At 31.1% G+C, this 9,643-nt stretch overlaps 1 long non-coding RNA gene across 1 annotated transcript; it reads left to right on the plus strand.

Annotated features, from left to right (window-relative positions):
* The first annotated feature begins 4,651 nt into the window (after nt 1-4,651).
* Nucleotides 4,652-7,871, plus strand: LOC113321211. The gene is made up of 3 exons (XR_003346545.1): nt 4,652-4,786; nt 5,000-5,079; nt 7,287-7,871. It is a non-coding gene; the product is annotated as an uncharacterized LOC113321211 (long non-coding RNA).
* The last annotated feature ends 1,772 nt before the right edge of the window (nt 7,872-9,643 follow it).

Here is a 9,643-nt window from a genome sequence, read left to right on the forward strand (position 1 = left end):
CATTTATATGTCTACTTTGTCTCAATTTTCTATATTGTTAGTGCTCATTTTTCTTCTTATTTTACTATTTTGTGTATTTGTAGGTGTTTTTGGGAAATAAAGCTCAATGGACTAAAATGTGGAATTCCGCTCGTAAAATGGAGGAAATGAAGTGATTAATAATTTAATCGGCTAGGCGCAAAAGGAAGAAGATGGAGAATTATTTCATTTGTCCGATTATTTGGATATAGGAGTGTGGAAAGTGTGGATCCCATTATGTCGACATCATTTACAAGATATTAAAAAGATATATGGAGATATTTATTTTAATGAAGAAAATAAAAGTGTTAAGTAAGAAATCTACATGGAGTAATTGATGGAATTTAAATATATAAAGAGTATGGAAATAATATTATTCTTTATGGTTGGAGTTAATAAAGAATAAATAATTCCCAAATAAGAAAAATTGTAATGCATGAGACCTATATTATTTGACGCGTGGCACATACACTTTTATCGGAGAATTTTTCATTGTCTTGGCATGTGGCGTATTCTCATTCGGTGATGATGTGGTAGTGGTGAATAGAAAAAGAAAGTGGATTCCTTTCAAAGCTATAAATACGCCGTGGATACAAGAAAAATGGGAGGTTCGGAGTCTGAGCGAAAGCGTATAGTTTTTATTTCATTGTTTTTATTTATCTTTTGTAATAATGGACTAATTCCTGCTCTAGGGTGGAGGAAGAAACTATTTTTGATGGGTAATATTTAATATTTAATTTCTTTGACACATTTACTCCATATTTGTGCTTTTAGTTTATTAAAATTTTTCTCTTCTTTACATGCTTCACAATAACTGTTTTGGATCGCCTTCGGCGCTCGATCTTTTATAAGCGAAGGAAAATTAGGCTTTAAAATAACGACGAGAGTCATAAAAAAAGAAAGAACTTGTAACATTATATCTTCCAAAGCATGAGATTGGTTTCGAAATTGTTTTGAGTAAATTAGGAGTATTGTGTCAAAGGAATCATTATTGAGTTTACAAATATTAGAAGTAGTGGAATCCAAAACCCTAGATTCATCTCTCCTTGGTAACGTAAATCAAAATTTATTAGTTTTTATTTTATTTGTCTTAAACCAAACCTTCAAAATAGTCCGAGTATCGAATCCCTACTTACGACACTTTAAAACTGCATTAATCTTCTAGGTCCTCTATATATAACCCACTGTACACCATTTGCGAGAAAAGTGTTGGAATATATTATATGATCTTTCGAATTAAACTCACATACCAAATGAGCCTATTATTCAGAGAAATGTCTTGGTAACTAGTAATTTTGTCCTAACTTTGTGATTTTGTCAATCACACACCAATGATCTGAAGTATATTGGTAAATAAATGACGTGACGATATTAATGATCTGAATTCGAAACTCTTTAACACTTAATTCATTCATTGATAATAACAAAAATAATAAATTTTTATGTTTTGTGATTGGAAGTTTATCAAAAAGACGACGTATTTTGAAATGATCAACAATCATCGACTATTTATAAAATTGTAATATTAACACACGATAAACACAAGCTCCATAAGACAACACCGCCTTGGTACTCGTACGTGAGTAATCTACAAAATCAACCAACTTAAATAACGAAAATAATGAAGTTCTTCGAATGTCTTCATCGATTTTCAGTCTTCGAGGATGATGTCTAATACTCAACTACGAAATTCTAACATAGTCGAGACTTAACTTAGTAAACTATAAATCAAAAAATAGTTTTGATTAAATAATATTGATAGGAAGCTTAAGATATCAAAATTTGTGGGTTCAATCAAGCATTGCTCTGATATTATTAATACAATTTTGGACTAACTAAAAAAAGGCTGCACCTTGACCCATGGACAGTTAATCATCTAATAAATCACGTGGATCCTCCAATCTATTAAAACACTTCTCGTGACCCATGTTTTGAAGTCCATTTGTGGCCCATTACATGCGGGCTTCATTGGCTTTCAATAAGTGATTAGGATCTATCCTTATTAGGAATGATTTTTTAGGGACCATGGTTTTTTGGGAGACCATGGTCTTATTAGGCCAACCTCCCTTTACTTATAAGGGGTGTCCTAAAATTAGGTAAATACACATTTACCCTTCACTTTAATTTAAATTAAAACTAACCTAATAACTATATAAATCTAATCATATACATCTAATCTAAATGAATCTATTATCAAAATCAAAATCAAAAACAAAAATAGGAGGGGAATCGAAATTTTTTAGTTTTGAAAATAAATAAATTATTCTCTTCTTCATCTCTCTTTCCTTGACGTTCCTCGTTCGATTGAAAATTATTCTTTTCTCATGTACTTCTCTTCTTCCCCATTACTTTTAATTGAATAGATATCATTAAAATAAGGTTCATATGGAAGTTACAGTGCTTTGTTCGGTTAGGACGCGTTTCACAAAAATCCTAGTTTCTTAATCGAATTTCCTGAAAGGAAGAACAAAACAATGCGGTTCAATAGGATTTAAAATTAGGTTACCGAACTGCGAGTTCGGTTGGTTCGCAAAAATTTCTAAAACTATCTAGTAACCGAACTCTAACCATATTACAAAAAGAAAAGAAAAATCCAATCTAACCGAACTGTGTATTTCTCCCACTATGTTGAGTTCTCATTCAACCGAACTTTTCCCACTATGTTCGGTTGGTTCGCAAAAAATTCTAAAACTAGTTAGTAACCGAACTCTACCCATAATACATAAAAAAAAAACAATGTAACGGAACTGTGTTATTTTTCCCACTATGTTGAGTTATGATTTAACCGAATTTGTCCCACTATGTTCGGTTTGTTCGCAAATTTTTTTGACAAACCGAACTCTTCACTAATTGCATACATGTGGAGTTCGGTTAGATATGTTGTTACGTTAAAGTTTGCGAACCAACCGAACATGACTCTGTAAATCCTATAAACAAAGTTTGGTAACATGTCTGTTAACCAAACGACTAAAAACCTCCATTAAAGAGCGAGTTCGGTAACCTGCGTGTTTGGAAAAAGTAACCGAACTACACTTTCAGATGTGTTCGGTAACCTGTTCTTCACATAAGGTGACCGAACAAGCCCAAATCTACTCTAAAAGTTTACATTTTTTTGAAAATTTGGAGCAATTCAACCAACATTATCTAACTTTGAAGCATACATGGGTACGGAAATACTCTTCCTCCGATTGTGGTTGGTAAAATCCATCGTTTTTCATGTTTTCCTTCTTCATCTTCTTTAACTTTACTCTCTCAATAATTCTACTTCTTTAAAAAAAAAAACCATCTGATTTTTTAATGTCACTAATTATCTTTAACTTAATCATTACACTAACTATTATTAACACTAACTAATCATTATCCAAAATTAATTAGGAGGGTAATTAAGATATTAATATAAATATCTAGATAAGGGGTAATCTAGATTTACTTCTAATGTCTTACCCAAAATAAAACAATGGTTCCCACAAAAAAACCATGGTCTCCAAAAAATCGTTCCTTATTAGGGTTTAGTTTGCATATAATTAATCAAATGTGACCACCGTCCCCACATAATTGGCGAATATTTGAGTCATCCGGTGAAGTATTATGGTATCTAGCACAATGTGATAGATTGAAGGATGCACATAAGATAATAACGCTTGTAAGACACAATGAGAGCCTCGCTGCCGCACCATCCTTTTCAAAGTGTTTGTGATCACATGAATTCTTGTTTAGTATTATCAATTTTCTCCATCATCTCAGCTTATGTTTAGGTTTCAAATGAAATTTTAGTATAACGTAAGTAGCTATGTATGACCTAACACAAGTTGTGAAGTAACCATATTATATTACCTTTTATAAAAATCATACAAATTCTTAAATAGAAACTTGTAATTTTGTAAAGTATTTCTCTTTCTCACAAAAACTTCGTTCTTCTTGTCACGCGAGTTTACCACATTACAAATATTACACTTCATTCATCTCGACTTACATAGTTTTTTTCTTCCAAGTTTCCTTCGTATCCACCCTCTTTGAACCATTTGCAATGACAGAGCAGACGTGTATGCACCCATTGTCTGACCAGTTTGTGAAACTCTTGTATCAAATTCGGTAAAATATTCAGAGGATTAAAGTTTAACATGTAGTTAGTGACTCAGTAAGAAAAGTACCAGCTGAGCTATGATCCCGATTTCCTGCACATGCTCGAACAAGTGTTAATGAATTTTTTAGCAATAAGAAGAACTCATGTAGTAAATAATATCTTTTTAACCTATGTTTGAGTTCGATTTTTTTTCCCTGGGAAAATCAAATGCATTTAATAAAATACAAGTTACATGTATGTAGTTTAAAAGGTAATTGGAGGAGCATTATCCACACCCTAGTTATCAATTCGCCGTACAATTGAAATGCCGATCTGAGTTCATGAACTTTTTAGACTTTACGAACTAGGAATTACTAGTTAATCCAAAAAATTCAAGACCGATTATTGTGTAGTCCACCACGAGAACAAAACTATCCGCTGGTCCAAAAACATATTTTTGGACCAGAAAACTTATCTTCTAGTCCTATTCACGTGTGAGTGATATAAATTGCATTTTTCAAAAGCCAAAACTACCCTTCCGTAGAATAAGATGCATAACCAAATTCTATTTTACTTTCTCTGTAGCTCTTGAAGAAACCTCCGGGTATGAAAGGAGGAAAATTTCTCACTGGAAAAATCATAAAATCTCATCAACAACAGTGAAAAAGCTAAGCCCTCCGCTAATCTCTCAAATTTTGATTTCAGGTATATTGTTGTTTCAAAATGAATTGTTCTAGAAATTTCATTTTAGGATTTATAAAAAAATCAAAATTGATTTTTTTTTGGTTCATTTATCTGATTTGAAATTAGAGCGGAGATTTGTTATAAACGTTCTCATAGATTTTGTGTAAATTTTTTAATTTTTTAGTTAGTTCATCAAATTTGTCTTCTTCCAGTAATACTATATCATTTGAACAGATCCAACAAGATCCGCGAAGACATATTATTGATGGAAAACATAGTAATGTTACTTTCGATAAATTCCCTTATTATCTCAGGTAATAATCTTTTCATTTCCTCTGTTTTGATCACCTTCTTCTTCAATTTTCAAAATTTTTTGTTCAAAATTTTCATTTACGGTTAAATTTCAGACTCTTATGCTGAATTGGATTTCGATGGGGTTTTTTTACTTCGTAATTAATGACATGCAAACATATGAATCCTATTTATGATCATTATTTGCTAGTTTGATGCATTTACGACTTTGAGAATAACACAATGATATGTATAATGGTTGTTGTTGTTTTTTCAGTGCAATTGTCCGAGTTTGTCCATTTTGGTTTTTGTAGCCATTCATTTAAAATATGTTTATCTTGTCCAAGTTAGTGGATGTGAAGAATTTTTTTTAAATTATTTTGTTATGCTTGGATTTATTAATTTGAGGATCTCTGTGCATTTTCATGTGTATATTTTTATATTTTCCTTGTAGTGGATTTTGGTTCCGGAAGAGTTGCTTTTAGCAGTTCTTATATGAATAAGTAAAAAAAAAAACTAATGGAGATTTTCTCCTTCAGATCCAGACATGTGCATTCCTATGTATGATCAAATGATACATATGTGTATGTACTGAATATAATATTCTCACTTGGAAAGTTTGTCAGTCATTTCAACCTCTAAACTAGATATCTACTAGGTTTTTACTATTGTCTTTTGTCAATTCAGTAGATATTTTTGTTTTCCCCAGTACATGTATGTATGTAATGTAATATTTACTAGTTTTTACTAAGTACATACCTATATCTACTAGGTGTTTACTCAGAACATATCAATATCTACTAGGCTTTCGTTTCTTATTTTCTTCGGTATATATTCATACGTACTACAATTTTTTGTTTTAGTTTTGAAATTTTTGGGTTTTTGTTGAAAAATTGTTTACAGACATGAATTTATGCTTATATCTTACAGCAGCTATGAACCTTTAAGGAAATGAAACTAATGACTTTGTATTATTGTTATTAGGAAGATGGGGGTTATATTTACCTTGATGTATAATAGGAAGTCGTATCATTGAGGTTATGTTTACCTGAAATTGAGTTTCATAGGATTTTCGTTAGTAGGAATGTGGGGGTTTAACTGGTGAGTGGGTAGAAGCAATATACATGTTCAATGGAAGAATTTTTTGATGATTGGGCAGGTGGTAGTAGAGCGAACTTAGAAACAACTGGTGCACAAAAGCTTGTTGTCTTTAGTACATGTATATATGTACTTTGATATTCATTTGAATTAGTGGTAGAGTGATTATTCTCAAAAATAATAAGGTTGTAGGTTATTGAACTGAAACCACTTGTTAAAGAGATTTCACTGATATACCATATTTTTTAGTAGCCTTCCTGAGTTTTCAGCGTTGTAAAATTATTCTGCTATATCATATGAGATTCATCAGCTTAAAGAAGTTTGAAAATTTTTGCTTATAATGTGGTACAAATTTGGGTCTAACGCAGTTTGTAATTGCAGAAAAAAAAAAAGAACCAATAGAAGAAAAAGAAGCTAAAGGGTGGTGTTGTAGACTCTAACAGATATATATCAATATGTACCATGTTTTACCCAGTACATATCTATATGTACCGGTGTCAATGCTAAGCTTTGACTCTTTGTGTCCTATAAATTTGTGTTGTCTGATATGTTATAAGTATCCATTTTTGCTAAAATAATGCATGCTCTCTCAATAGAATGATGTGATACCATGTACATCCTTCCAAGTGCTATTGTGAGTATTTAGACCATTAACCTCTCAAACTCTAAGGGTATTCTAGCTTAAACCCTTGCACACTGCTTGACAATTTTGATTCCAGAACTAAATATAGTTTCATTTTACCCTTTATTTTTGGTCACACTTTGGAAACTGTCTTTGGTTCTATGCATCATGTTTGTCTTGAATTTGATTTTTCATATAGTTTCTATGTATCTTTAAGTAACACTAAACTGATTATGTTTTTACTAATATGCAGTTGTTATCTAGTTTGTTTTACTCAGTATATTTCAATATCTTCAATACATGTGTATACATGCTGCAATTTTCTGTTTTGATTTAATTTTTATTTTTGGGATTTTGTTCAAAAATTGATTTCAAATATATGAATTTCTGCCTATTATAGGGGTTATATCTTACAATAGCTATGAACCTATATGAGAGTGACCATTAGAAAGACATCTATTTTTTAAATTTACCTGGTTAATTTATTTAGATATTGTTTTGTTTTTGCAGCTGAATTTTCTGAATATATCCAAGTAGGGGGTGGCAGGAATGGTGGTGGTAGTAAGAACAAGGAATTTGCGACCTATGGTCATAACAGATGGAAGCATTGTGGATATCGTTCCGTCGTCAGATGCCCGCAGAACTCATGTTATGTCTCAGATAAATGCACAGTTTATTTATAAGAATGAAAGACTCACAAAATTTGTGGACATAAATATCTACTGCAGAATTTGTTCTATCTAGTAGTCTCCGGACTGCATCAACATTCTCCCTCATTTCTTTGCAAAAGAGACTCATTTTGATAGTGCACTTAACAATATGGGGGAATTTATTTCACTCTCATCATTCCTGCAAAAGTTGCACAATGACGTCCTTGGAAAATGGAGATCCATAGTTTCTAATGTCGGTCTTTCAGTAGTTCTGATACTCGGTACTTATACAAAATATTAGAATTGCAAAGAAGAAGAAAACCAGAAACATCAACATAAATCGTTGGATGGAGTTGATTTTCGCATCTCAAAAGGGATGATATCTCTGTATCTTACTTTTTCATTCATGAGAGAGTACAATATCTGTAAACAATCCCAATTAATAGCTAAACTATATAAGATTTTCATTGTGTTGATTTTCTAGCATTCTTGAGAGTTCTATTTACGTTTATATTTTTTTTATATCCCTGGTATATAGTGATGAAGTGCATGTTATACAATAAAACAGACTTGATATTACTTGACAAATACTTGACATTATAACTGCAAACTTCATTGTAGACATAATGGACAAAAAAGTGCGTACATTTTATCCAAAAAGATGTTGTCATCTTCCTGCAAACAAAACTAGGAACCCAATTAAAAAAACAATCTAAAAGTACTAAAATCTTAATGTTCTCAAAACTTTCTTAAATCTCCTTTGGTGCCATCTTCTTGCAGGTGTTGTAGTTCAAAAAGGTGGTCAGAGTTTAATATCATGATCATGTATAAATAATAAAATTATAGTTCATTCACAGGTATATCTTATGATCCATAACAACAAGCACATTACTTTAACAGAAATGTATGAAGACACAATTCTAATGCAACAATTTTTTTCCTGAGCAAAATAACAAAGAGTTTTTTTTTTCTTTAGCAAGGTAATACATATGTAATCTGAGTATCCAATAGTACCTATAAATATGTACTGATGGATCTTTCTTCTTTTACTGGATTGACAAGAGTCACTAGCTTGTAAAGTTCTCGCATACTGATATGTAATCTGAGTATTCAGTAGTACCTATCAATATGTACTGATGTTTGTTCATGCATAAAAGAGATTTTTTACACATTGAATGTCAATATGTATTGATATCTATTCAAGCATAAAGAGTTTTTTTACACAGTACATGTCAATATGTTCTACATAATACATGCCAATATGTAATATTAAATCATACAAACAACATTAATCTACATAATGATACGTACCAATGCATATCCAAGCATAAAAGAGGGTTGTACATGCCAATATGTACTATTATATTATACACAAAACACTAATTAACTATCCATATATATCCAAACAATACATATTGACACTTTAAGGTAATGAGAGTTGGTTGAAAACAAAGTAAGAAGAATACATCAAGTACATGGTGATATGTACTGATGTATGTGTACTTCAAAAGTATCTGTTCAACAACACTACATATCCATCAGTATTCGACAATACATATTGATATGTACCTGATGCATATGCAATCCAAGTATTCGATAATACATATTGATATGTAGCGCTGATGAATTCTACTTGTATTCAACAATACAATACATATTGCTATGTATTGTATTAACACATACTGCATATTATTTCTTTGGTATTCAAGGATACATATTGACATGTACTACATCAACGAATCACTTTTTCCTAAGCACATTTCGATATGTCCAAGCATAAACTATGCTAGGATTATATACAGGTAATATCATCAAGTAATCACTCTTTCCCTTACTACATATTTATATGTATTCAAGCATGAACTAAGGGTTTAGAAAAAATCTGAAAACTCCTAAATTTATATATGCCAAACTTGAATTTTTTTTGTGAAACTTCCAATATTCCACTACACAGACAAAAACCCCAAATTCATATCAGTAACAATAAAATTAGTAATTTTGTAACAAAAATTTACAAAAAAAAATACGAACCCTAAGAAATAAAACTTGAAGAAGATCAAGAAAATTACAACAAATACCTGTTAAATAGCTTCAAAATATGTTATGCTAATTACAGTATATACTGATATGCATTGCACCAACGAATTGATGTTAATATGAGATTGAAAACATTAATTTTTCGATTAACATCAATTTCTTCAAGAAAAACTTGAAACT

This window comes from Papaver somniferum, chromosome 11, assembly GCF_003573695.1.
Source record: "Papaver somniferum cultivar HN1 chromosome 11, ASM357369v1, whole genome shotgun sequence".
NCBI lineage: Eukaryota > Viridiplantae > Streptophyta > Magnoliopsida > Ranunculales > Papaveraceae > Papaver > Papaver somniferum.